The sequence below is a fragment of the Pseudophryne corroboree genome, chromosome 5 (genome assembly GCF_028390025.1).
Source record: "Pseudophryne corroboree isolate aPseCor3 chromosome 5, aPseCor3.hap2, whole genome shotgun sequence".
NCBI lineage: Eukaryota > Metazoa > Chordata > Amphibia > Anura > Myobatrachidae > Pseudophryne > Pseudophryne corroboree.
The window spans coordinates 629047620-629060764 of record NC_086448.1 but is presented as its reverse complement, the minus strand read 5'-3'; positions in this window follow the sequence as shown (position 1 = coordinate 629060764).

Genomic DNA, 13145 nt, shown 5'->3' with positions numbered 1-13145 from the left:
ATTCATTTCTAAGTTTAATAAACAATCTAATGCTATAAAAAAAATAGTTCAAACAAATTATCAAATAATTAAACAAGATCCAGTTTTAAATAAATGTTTAGCTGATAAGCCTTCAGTTATATTTAGAAGAAACACCAACCTGAAAGAAATGTTAGCACCTAGCTTCCTCAAACCAGTTATTCCGGTTAAAAATCCATCTTGGTTACCAACTAAACCTTTGGGTAATTTTCGTTGTAACAAACAAATCTGTCTTACTTGTAAACATATGAGAAATAAAATGTCATCCATTGTATCTACTGTTAATGGGAACTCCTTTCAAATCAAACAGTTCATTAATTGTGATTCTGAATACTGTGTATATGTATTGCAATGTTCATGTTCTCTTCAATATATAGGGAGAACTACCCGATCTCTTAAATCAAGGTTTAGAGAACATAGATTAAATATCATCAAAAAATTACAAACCCAAAGTGTATCACGCCATTTTTCAAGAGTACACAATGGCGATCCAACTTCTTTGACACTAATGGGTTTGGAACAATTTTCCAGCACTAAAAGAGGGGGAGATAGATTTCGTAAACTATGCTTAGGAGAATCTGCATGGATATTCAAGTTAGATACGTTGTATCCTAAAGGCCTAAATGAAGCCCTAGATTACACCTGTTTGGATTAATTTAGGATGTTCATATTTACAGATACTTGTACTTAGATAAATATAGAACTATGTATATGTTTGTGTGTTCTGCCCTCTGTCAATGACTTTCTATGGCACTTAAAAGTCTAATCTTTAGTGGTCCTTTTCTTCCTCTTTTGGGGTATCTATAACTTTATAGGTTTATTGAGGTTCATTTTCATGTCTTATATATCTAAGTCCTATGAAGACATATGTTAGCCCTTAATTGGGCCTGTCTGCTCCTTACTAGTTTTTTATTTTTATTTTTACTTTTGATTTATTTTTGATTTTTCATGTTGTACTTAAAGTTCCTTCCCATTGGTATAGTTATTAATATCCATTTATATTGATAAGGGTTTGTAATAAGATATGTCCCACTTTACCTAGAACTCATGTTAATATCATAGTGACCTAATAAATTCAATCATGATTATACAGATTTAATGTCATCGCCTCATCCTAAAAATAAAAAATTATTACTGATCATACATTTATACGTATATGCATGTAATTCTTATTTATGCGTATAGGTATAATTGTTTAAGATAGATATCTGTCTGAATACACGCCCATAAATTAATCTAGTGGAATCTTACAATTTTATGCCAACAATTTGTGTCATTGGCACCACCTTAAACTTTTTGTATTGTTCACTTATATAGGGCTGTAAGATAGTGGAATTGAGATCTCATCTATTAAATTAATCAGTAAATAAACAGATAGTTTTCATTTAGATGGTAGCTGGTAGTAATTGTACTAACACCTATATTAGTTGCTAGAGAAATTTGGAGACTTTACGTAATATAATAGATTCACATTAATTCCAAAAAATGTTTTCTGCTAAAGTACAGAGAGGGTTAAAGCATGACTATCTTCCCCCCTCATGTTTTAGAATGGTTGGGTTAATTTAGACTTGATTAAGTTTATATACATAAAGATAGATTTTTTATGATTCTTTACTGCCCTGCATTCACTCAATTGATGATATGGCACTATTGACTCAATGTTCCGTTGACCTTTATGTTTACTTTATTGTAATTGTGACTGTTTTAGATATTTGTTTAATCAGGATTATGCCTATTGCGTTTCTGATTACTAATTGACACACCAGATTTAATTTATACAATCAGTTAGGTATAAATGCTGTAGCTCTCAGCAGCAAGGTATTCGTCTTGAGGAAGTCTCCGTTGCTAGGAGACGAAACGCGTTGACGCCCCTTTTTACAAGTTCAGTGCAGTGGATATCTGTTACTCCACAGACGGGCTCCCATTATCTCGGCTCCGATACTCCGGTTTTGTTTACATCTAAGCCAAGTGACCTACAAGATCCTACCTCCGCAGTGAGGTTAAAGGGAGTTCATTTGCTAACGGCGTCCCTGCATCAGAGTCCTGCAATGATCAGCTGGACACAGACGGATCTCCGCTGTGAGACCATTGCGGCGCCAGCCATCAGCTGCCGTTTCATGCTGCTACTGCTAGCTATACGGATCACGTCCCTCGCTGGGAAACTCCCTATATCTCATCATCTGATGGTCAACTGACGGCTTTTCACAACGGAGAATTAGTATTCCAGCAAGTCTGTCCTTTAATTAATATTGTGGCAGCAATCACAAATCTTTACATCTTCCTCGTGCAAATGCATACAGGGGTGGTCTTCTGTTTGCCGGCGGTCGGGCTCCCGGCGCTCAGTATACCGGCGCCGGGAGCCCGACCGCCGGCTTACCGACACTTATTTTCCCTCGTGGTAGCGCGCCACCATGCCCGTAGCGTGGCGAGCGCAGCGAGCCCGCAAGGGGCTCATTTGCGCTCGCCAAGCTGTCGGTAAGCCGGCGGTCAGGCTCCCGGCGCCAGGATGCTGGTCGCCGGGAGCCCGACCGCCGGCCACCCGTAGTGAACCCGCATACAGGACTCTGCATTACATCTCAGGTATCAGCACGGGGGTAATTATTACCGTTTGCTTTGCTTTTAATAATTTCATATTGTGGAGCCATCTGTGGACATTATATATGATTCCACACTGGGACGCCAGTGTCAGAATCAATTGTTGTTCTCTGTAGAGAGCTTCTTTTACTTAAGATATCTGATCTGCATTTTAGATACATTGTATGCTGTTTAAACAGCACGTTTATAAAGCCTAATACAGTGTTTCTGTTTATATATACAAGAGGTGAAAACCTCTGGTTTTAAAACTGCCATATATATATATATGTGTATTGTTTGTTCTATGTATTTTGTTTTGTGTCATTTATTGTTTGATAAAATATTTTTTATTTAAAAAAGGTCAAGCATCATTGAGTCAATCATTCTACTTGCTAGACTGCACTTAATTAATCAATTAATTAATTCTAAGTGATTTTTGGTGCGCAGAGCATTTTTTCCTTTTTCTTGTGCTTCAATTAGTTGTTCAGTCTAACCAGCTGTTTTGCTCAGCAGCCCATTAGGTCACGATTTTTATTGATTACCATCTGGTAAATTATCACCATATATTGTATTTCAGCGCCAGATATATATACAGTTTGAGATCTATCTCTAGCTGTATGTGTTTATAATTTTTCATGGTATGAGGGCCCGACAGCCACAGGTGGGGGTTGTGCTTACAGCCCAACACCGTGCAGGACGTTTGGCATTTGCCAGAGAACACCAAGATTGGCAAATTCGCCACTAGCGCCCTGTGTTCTTCACAGATGAAAGCAGGTTCTCACTGAGCACATGTGACAGACGTGACAGAGTCTGGAGACACCAAGGAGAACGTTCTGCTGCCTGCAACATCCTCCAGCATGACCGGTTTGGCAGTGGGTCAGTAATGGTGTGGGGTGGCATTTCTTTGGGGGGCCACACAGCACTCCATGTGCTCGCCAGAGGTAGCCTGACTGCCATTAGGTACTGAGATGAGATCATAAGAGAAGAAAGAATACTCTGCGCTTGAAACAATGTATCTAAAATATAAATGTGCAGTCTGACACAGGAGAAAGATTGACTCAGTGAGGCTTAGATATAATATGAAGTAGTTTATGTAGTATCTCTTAAAACATTTATGACACACAGTTAAACAAACAATTAATACATTATCTCACACGTTATAATAAATGAGAATTTTAAAATTGCGTGCAACATGCAATAGAATTAATAGCTATAACCCTCAGATGGTGATTTAGAGTAGTCCAAATACTGGCGTCCCAGTATGTTAGTATTGTAAATTTGTAGCTCCCGCAATATACTTTTCACAGTCTCAATTTTTATAGATAACTGAAGAAAGGTGCAGCTTATACTTAGTGCTCCCGTGCTGGTTCCTGTGTTAATGTGCAGTCAGGATCCTTTATAGAAGTGAAATACACATGGAGCGGAGGTATATCATTCAGTTACTTCTTAAATAACCGCAGATAACTGTCGCTTTTCCAAAAGTAATTGTTGGTTTAAAGGTAATTAGCTCTGTTTATAGACAGTCAGTCTAGCCGCCGTCAGAGTGGCTCCTGGTAGCAGATGTTAGGCCCCACAGCGGCGGTCAAACGGAACTCACCCGACCAATGTTGGAGAGACGTGCTGCAAAGATAGGTCCAGCATGCGGCAGATGACTGCGGTTGAAGCTGTTACGGCTATACTGAGCCGGCTGTGCTGAGCCGTGGACTGTGTTTGTGCGGCGGCTATCACCAACTAGAGAGCGTAGCGGAAAGTGGGCGTCAACGCGTTTAGTCTCCTAGCAACCAGAGACTTCCTCAAGACGATTCATCTTGAGGAAGTCTCCGGTTGCTAGGAGACGAAACGCGTTGACGCCCACTTTCCGCTACGCTCTCTAGTTGGTGATAGCCGCCGCACAAACACAGTCCACGGCTCAGCACAGCCGGCTCAGTATAGCTGTAACAGCTTCAACCGCAGTCATCTGCCGCACGCTGGACCTATCTTTGCAGCACGTCTCTCCAACATTGGTCGGGTGAGTTCCGTTTGACCCCCGCTGTGGGGCCTAACACCTGCTACCAGGAGCCACTCTGACGGCGGCTAGACTGACTGTCTATAAACAGAGCTAATTACCTTTAAACCAACAATTACTTTTGGAAAAGCGACTGTTATCTGCGGTTATTTAAGAAGTAACTGAATGATATACCTCCGCTCCATGTGTATTTCACTTCTATAAAGGATCCTGACTGCACATTAACACAGGAACCAGCACGGGAGCACTAAGTATAAGCTGTACCTTTCTTCAGTTATCTATAAAAATTGAGACTGTGAAAAGTATATTGCGGGAGCTACAAATTTACAATACTAACATACTGGGACGCCAGTATTTGGACTACTCTAAATCACCATCTGAGGGTTATAGCTATTAATTCTATTGCATGTTGCACGCAATTTTAAAATTCTCATTTATTATAACATGTGTGAGATAATGTATTAATTGTTTGTTTAACTGTGTGTCATAAATGTTTTAAGAGATACTACATAAACTACTTCATATTATATCTAAGCCTCACTGAGTCAATCTTTCTCCTGTGTCAGACTGCACATTTATATTTTAGATACATTGTTTCAAGCGCATAGTATTCTTTCTTCTCTTATAGTTTCTAATTGTTGCAACCTGGCAAGTTGTTTTTACTCAGCTGCTGAATCAATTTCTCTTTTTAACAAGTAATATTCCAGCAAAGCGCCGATTATCACAATTGGGTACTTTCTGTACCGATTTGTGATTCATGTTACTGAGATGAGATCCTCAGACCCCTTGTGAGACCATATGCTGGTGCGGTTGGCCCTGGGTTCCTCCTAATGCAAGACAATGCTAGACCTCATGTGGCTGGAGTATGTCAGCAGTTCCTGCAAGACGAAGGCATTGATGCTATGGACTGGCCCGCTCGTTCCCCAGACCTGAATCCAATTGAGCACATCTGGGACATCATGTCTCGCTCCATCCACCAACGCCACGTTGCACCACAGACTGTCCAGGAGTTGGCGGATGCTTTAGTCCAGGTATGGGACGAGATCCCTCAGGAGACCATCTGCCACCTCATCAGGAGCATGCCCAGGCATTGTAGGGAGGTCATACAGGCACGTGGAGGCCACACACACTATCGAGCCTCATTTTGACTTGTTTTAAGGACATTACATCAAAGTTGGATCAGCCTGTAGTGTGTTTTTCCACTTTAATTTTGAGTGTGACTCCAAATCCAGACCTCCATGGGTTAATAAATTTGATTTCCATTGATCATTTTTGTGTGATTTTATTGTCAGCACATTCAACTATATAAAGAACAAAGTATTTAATAAGAATATTTCATTCATTCAGATCTAGGATGTGTTATTTTAGTGTTCCCTTTATTTTTTTGAGCAGTGTATATTGATTTATCTGTAATGTGAGTGCTACAGACCTCTCATACTATAATATAATAATATAATATCTGTGTATGTACTCACTCCTCCCCTTGGCATGTAATCTCTTACAGACAGGGTACTTTTACCTCTTGTTTTTTCCCTTAGCACTAGCATGCTCCAGGGCCCTCATTCCGAGTTGTTCGCTCGCTAGCTGCTTTTAGCAGCATTGCACACGCTAGGCCGCCGCCCTCTGGGAGTGTATCTTAGCATAGCAGAATTGCGAACGAAAGATTAGCAGATTTGCGTATAGAAAATTCTTAGCAGTTTCTGAGTAGCTCCAGACTTACTCAGCCATTGCGATCAGTTCAGTCAGTTTCGTTCCTGGTTTGACGTCACAAACACACCCAGCGTTCGCCCAGACACTCCCCCGTTTCCTCAGACACTCCCGCGTTTTTCCCAGAAACGCCAGCGTTTTTTCGCACACTCCCATAAAACGGCCAGTTTCCGCCCAGAAACACCCACTTCCTGTCAATCACACTCCGATCACCAGAACAATGAAAATTCCTTGTTACGCCGTGAGTAAAATACCTAACTTTTGAGTAAAATAACTAAGCGCATGCGCTCTGCGAACCTTGCGCATGCGCAGTAAGTGACTAATCGCAATGTAGCGAAACTCGGCAACGAGCGAACAACTCGGAATGAGGGCCCATGTCTTTTGCCTGAAGCCTCGCTCAGCAGCTTTGGTACTGTACGCCCTCCATTATGTTGGGTATAGGTTCAAGAGTCAAAGTGCCCCCCTTCACTTTGATTTATACCCCTTTCACACTGACAAAATATTTCCCGGATTATTGCACATGAACGCGCATTTACCCGGGAAATTGCTCAGTGTGAAAGGGTACAGGAACAATATCCCGGGACGAGCGTCCCGGCATTTCATCCCAGGTCTCGACCTGGGTTGAATCTGGAATCGACCCAGGATGCGGTGCAGTGTGAACGGGTAAGCCGGGTCAAGGCAACCCGTCACCCATTCTCTTAATAGGAGGAGGCGGTGCTTGGAGATGATTATCTCCAAGCACCGCCTTCAGTAGCGTCAGCGGTGACGTCACCAACCCGGCTATATGCCGGGTCGGGCCACAAGTCTGAAGGGATCTCAAACCGGGTCGCATCGGGGAAGCACCCGTGTACACATTCCTGGGTGCTTCCCGGCTACTGTCAGTCTGAAAGGGGTATTACTCTACAAGTTACAGTCAGTTGCTTCTTAAAATTATCCGGAAGATTCACCACGCTTTTCAGATGGATACTCTGGGTTTACCTTACTCTTTTAAACCTAATTCTTCATTGCACCTCAACTTAGAATGTAAGCTCTCACGAGTAGGGCCCTCTTCCCTCACGTGCTTATCCTTTTCTTACTTTAATAATCCTCAACTGCCCTAATCCCGCAGTTTTTTGGCCATCTTGAAACTTATCTCTATGTCGTTTACTGGTGTAGTTATGCTTAGTTACCCTGTACTTGTCCTATATTATCTTCAACTGTAAGTCACTGTTCTCCTGTTTTCATTATGTGCATATGTACTCTGTAATTGGGCGCTGCGGAACCCTTGTGGCGCCATATAAATTAAAATTACAGGACTTTACCCGGACTTCACCCACTCTGTGGAATGCCCTTCCACGCACAATAAGACTCTCCACTAGTCTCCAAACCTTTAAACGTTCCCTGAAAACTCATCTCTTCAGACAAGCCTACCAAATTCCTGACCCACACACATAACCTTCAATGCTTCCCTATCCAGTTACATTCCCTCTGCACAGTCCCCATAACCTCACATTTTGTCTTCCAACATTGCTGGGTGATCATATCATACAACCCACTAAGAACCTAGCAATCTGGGGAAACATTATGTAACAGGTTGCATCTATCCTTGTGTATCAATACCTATTTCCCTCTAGATTGTAAGCTTGCGAGCAGGGCCTTCCTACCGCTATGTCTGTCTTTGCCCTGTTTTGTTCTATAACTGTTGTTCTAATTGTAAAGCGCAACGGAATATGCTGCGCTATATAAGAAACTGCTAATAAATAAATATAAATAAAGGATAATAATAATAATAAATTGGTTAGATGGTTTGGTTGGCATGAATTTTTTAAATTTTGTCCCAAACATCGGAACATCGAGCTGTAACATCGTGACCATCGGATCATCTGTAACATCGTGTCCATTGTGACTTTAGTTTTTAGAGCTCAAACAGCTGGCAGGTACACAGGGGAGGGTGGCTTGGGGGCGATGATTTACAATTACCAGCGGCTGCTATTGTCTGCAGCCGCTGGGGGTGGGGGATCCTGCCGTGCTGACCGATCAGCAATGATCGGCAGCACGGCAACACTGGGGGCTGGGTGCTGGAAGGCAGACGGACCTTCCGGTCCCTCTGATAGCAGCAGCGGAGGGAAGTTTTCCTTCCTTGCTGCTGCTGACACTGTTTATCTGACTGGTCGCATCCTGTGCGACCAGGTCAGATAAAGCACTTGCAGGCATGGTCGCATCTGATGCAACCATGCCAGGCATGTGGTTAATATGTAAAATATGTCAGCTTACATTGTATTGTACATATCATTTCAAGTAAAGGTGCATACACACTGGGCGTTTTTGCCCAGCGTGTATGCACAGCGATGATGTGAACATCGCTGGCAGGAAAATAGCTCAGTGCATACACAATGAGCTATTTTCCCTGTGCCCAGCGATGTTCACAGGGGGTGAAGCACTTTCCACAGTAGGAGACTGTGGAAAGTGCTTCACTCGGCTGTTCAAACCGCTGTTCACAGCTCATCGCCTGGCCGGCCATACACACTGGCCGAGTTTGAGCTCAAAGTAACTCAAAATGGCAAAAGTGAGCTACTTTGAGCTCAAAATCGGCAGTGTGTATGGGCCTTTACACTGTTGCTATGTGTATTACCTGTACAGCTTTGTGGACACTTTGCTGCTCCATACAAATAAAATATAATAATATTTCACCTTGTGTGGAGTGATTTATTTTAAGTTAAATGTCTCCCTCTAGTGTCTAGATACTATAACTGCCAAATCTTCAAGCGACCATTAAACCTACTGTAAATATACTTTCATTGTATAAAAGAGCTAAAGAAATATATATGTAAGGTTTCCCTGAACGTTAACCAAACTCTGGGATAACTGATATCTCATTGCCACTCATTATTGGAGAAAATGTTCTAGTAAGATCACAATGTTATCTCTAATAATGTTTTAATCATCTTTGAAACGTTTACAGCATACCTCCCAACATTTATGAATTGGTGCCCGGGACAACTGCACAACGAAGCCGCTCCCGCGCCCGGAATAGCGGGGCATGGCCTATGTGAATGGGGGGGGGTGTCATATCGGGAGTGCAGCGATCGCAAGCCACGCCCCTTGTTTTCATCACTGAGGGGCATGCCCAGCATTCTGTGAGCTGCTGGCATGCCCTCTCTACCTTTGTGCACAACGTCTATTCACAGCTGCTCTGCTAAACAGAGCGGTGAGTGACAGGAGCCTCCCAACTGCCACCTTTACCGCCCCCCCCTTACAGCCACCACCGCAGGACAGTTGGGAGGTATGGTTTACAGTACCTATATATTTGTGACTGTCAGTCATAACTTTTTTGCATTTCTTCTAGACATCCTATAAAAGCTTAGCGTGTGTACATAGCTTCACTATTATGAATGATAGCATAGGGATTACAGTATACTTGCTTACCGTCCCAGAAAGGCAGAGAGGCTCCCGAAAATCATGTGGCGCTCCAGGACCCCCGGAAAGGTAGGCAAGCGTCCTGGAATCTGGCTTTCCCCACCTCGGCAATGTCATGCATCCCCCCCCTCACTGTGCAATGCTGGTAATCTCTACATTGTACAGCTGGGGGGCATGGTCGCGATGATGCAATTGTCTAAACCATGCCCCCAGACCAGGCTCATTTGTCTTGTTCACCCCTTTGACTTGCGCGCCCCTTTGCACTGCTCCTTACTATGCTGACCTGGCCCCGTGCCCCACTTCATGGTACGGTAATCACAGCAATGTGTAGCAGGGGGGGGGGGGGGGACAGATGATGCAATAGCATCATCATGCCCACCAGCCTGAACCTGCTCCCTTTTCCCCTGGAGGGGGCACCTGGGAAGTTGGCAAGTATATATATTTTCACTAGAGCTGTGGTACTAGTGAAAGGAATAGAACGAAGCTGCTGCACACGCTCAGTGCCAAAAACTTTTCCCACTTATGCCAGATTTATCAAGCCTTGGAGAGTGATAAACTGCACGGTGATAAAGTACCAGCCAATCAGCTCCTAACTGCCATGTAACAGGCTGTGTTTGAAAAATGACAGTTACGAGCTGATTGGTTGGTATTTTATCACGTGGTACTTTATCACGTGCAATTTATGACTCTCCAAGGCTTGATAAATCTGGGCCCAAGTTTGCTGTGTGTGGTAATCTGAGCACTCAATCAAAGTAGCCTACCAGGGAGAGAGCTGCTAATGTTAGGGGTCCCGGAGGACTACATTTAGGAAACAGTTCTTAGGGTTATATTTATTAACGTGCGGGTCTAAAGAAGTGGGGATGTTGCCAATAGCAGCCAATCAGATCTAGCATCAACTTTACTGCTATAAACCCACACTTTAGTAAATATCCCCCTATAGTGTTAATTAAAAGTGTAATAGACTGTCACCAGGTACACATCAATTGTTATATAGCACAGTGCTATAGATCTATTTGTTGTTGAAGATAATAAAAAAGTGTTAGTGTTTGGGAGAAGGGAGTGCAGTACCTGGAAAACTACATGATTTTCATGCATGTTAGATGTAAGTAAGTAGTAAGTAAGCGAAAACTTTAACTTGTTGAGTGCAATAAAGAAAATACATATCTTACCTATTTCAAGGTCAGGTTCAAGGAAATGTATATCAGTTAATTGTATAATTGATAATTTTATCTTGGTAGTGATGGCACCCTGATGTTTTTTCTATCAGGAAGCACTTCTACCATCCAACTAATGGTGTTTGGTTAATGGCTGGGTCCATTTGAGGCTCATCTCACAGCAGCTCATTAGCATTTCATTCAGGATGCAGTCAAGATGCCGACGTTTGGCATCCTGGCGGTCAGAAAGCTGACGCCAGCATCCCGAAACTACTTGGAATACTGATGCTGGCATCCCAACATAGACAGCGATGCAGAATGCCAAAATCTGGATCAAGTTGGTGCCAAAGTCTCCACTGGCAAGCCACGTGGGAGGGTTAGGGTTAGGCTGGGAGGGTTAGACTGCAGGGAGGGAGATTAGAAGGGTGGGTTAGGGTTAGGCCCCACTGAAGAGGCTTTGGGGGGGGGGGGGCAGGTTAAGTTCAGGCTGTGGAAAAGGTGGGTTAGGGGGGAGGGATGGTGTAATGTGAATACAAGACACTACTGTGCGGTGTAATGCGAATGAGGGACACTACTGTGTGGCATAATTTTAATTAGAAGTACTATTGTGTCCACACCCTTCCCCCACAAGACCATGCCCCATTTCCAATACTCACACCTTATTCCAAATGTGTGTAGGATGGGGCGCCAGCCCCTTACTTTACCAGGGGCGCTCGGACCCCTAGATACACACCTGCCTCTGGCCCACATCCACGGCACCCCCACACCCCCCCTCTACCACCTGCGGTGGCTACGGACCCCCACCCGCAGCACCACCGCACCCGCCCCTCCTCTGCAACCACTCCTCCCCCACCTGCGGTGGCTCCGAACCCCCACCACTGCACCAGCCCCTCCCCCACCTACGGCACCCCCGCAACCACCCCTCCCCCAACCACTGCACCCCCGGACCTCCTCCCCCATCCTCGGCTGCCCCGCACCCGCCACTACCCCAACCACAGAACCTACTAGGTGATTCATCAGGCCCTGCGTGCACTGTTCACGCCGTTGCAAGAGGCTACGACCCATTAACCATCGCATGCCCTTTGTCCGTGCAATATTTAACCACTCACACAATTATGATTGGAGGTAATACTCCATATAATACAAATATTGCACACCACAAGGGCGTGCAAGGGTTAAGGGGGCGTAGCGCCTTATGACGGTGTGAAGAGCCTAGTGGTTTAATCTGTTTTCAGCTGTATTAAACATTTTTAAATCATAGAGGAAATAGAGACATCATATGAAGCGGATAAAGCAAACACGGGAAACAGACCATTTTAACTAATTGGCGACAGCCCAAATAAGACAGTAGTAAATGCTGCCATGCCTGAAAATATAATGATGTGTGGCTTATAAGGCCTGGAAGGGATGCTATTGGAATCTGGGCAGTCAGAATGCCGACAGCGGTATATCGACGTTCAGAATTCCGACAGAACCCGGCAAATATTTTATCTCTAAAGCACCACCCCTCCAGCAGCCCAACCCTAACTGCCCCCACCCCCCATCCCCTTTCCCAACTGCATCCCTCCTGGAAAATAATGTACAACTTGCAGTGGTGAGCAGGTTACTTAAGTTCCAGGTATTTGAAAGTGGAGAAGACCAGTGAAAATGGAATATGACTTTCCAACAACAGGCAGCCTCCACATACAAGGCCAGTACAGCTGTTTTGGATTGATTTAGTAAAACAGATATGGTATGAAAGTCACATAGGATTCAAAGTAAACTAGGAAATGCAAAGTGAGGGTTGTGAAAATAAAGCAGAAGATATGCATATGCTGAAACTCTTAACTGCAGAGTCCCTATCATTAATCCCTGCCAGTCCTTGCAAAGAAATAAATGCCTAATAAATGTCTAATAAATGGGGTTAAAGCTAAACTAAAGTACAGGCATAAGGGGCTACACTGATTGGTGCACCATAAAAAAGTGAATGGAGCTATATGAAACCCATAATAGTCAGCAGTCAGGGTTCTATACAACGTTTATTGTAGTGTAATAAAGTCGAGGTCAAACATTTCTCTGCACCCAAGCCCCCTTATTTGACAACTCTGACTTTCAACCATGTTGTAGTCCAGCTACCCTTATGCATTGGCAGACTGATGGAATCAGACTACTAAATGAAAATACTCGAGATCTGATATTCCTCACTTTTCCAGATATACAAAACATATTTTTCAAGCACTCACTGATAAAATCTCCATTGATTAATAGAACAATCACCTCTACTATAAGTCTGTAGTTTTTCAGAGCACGTA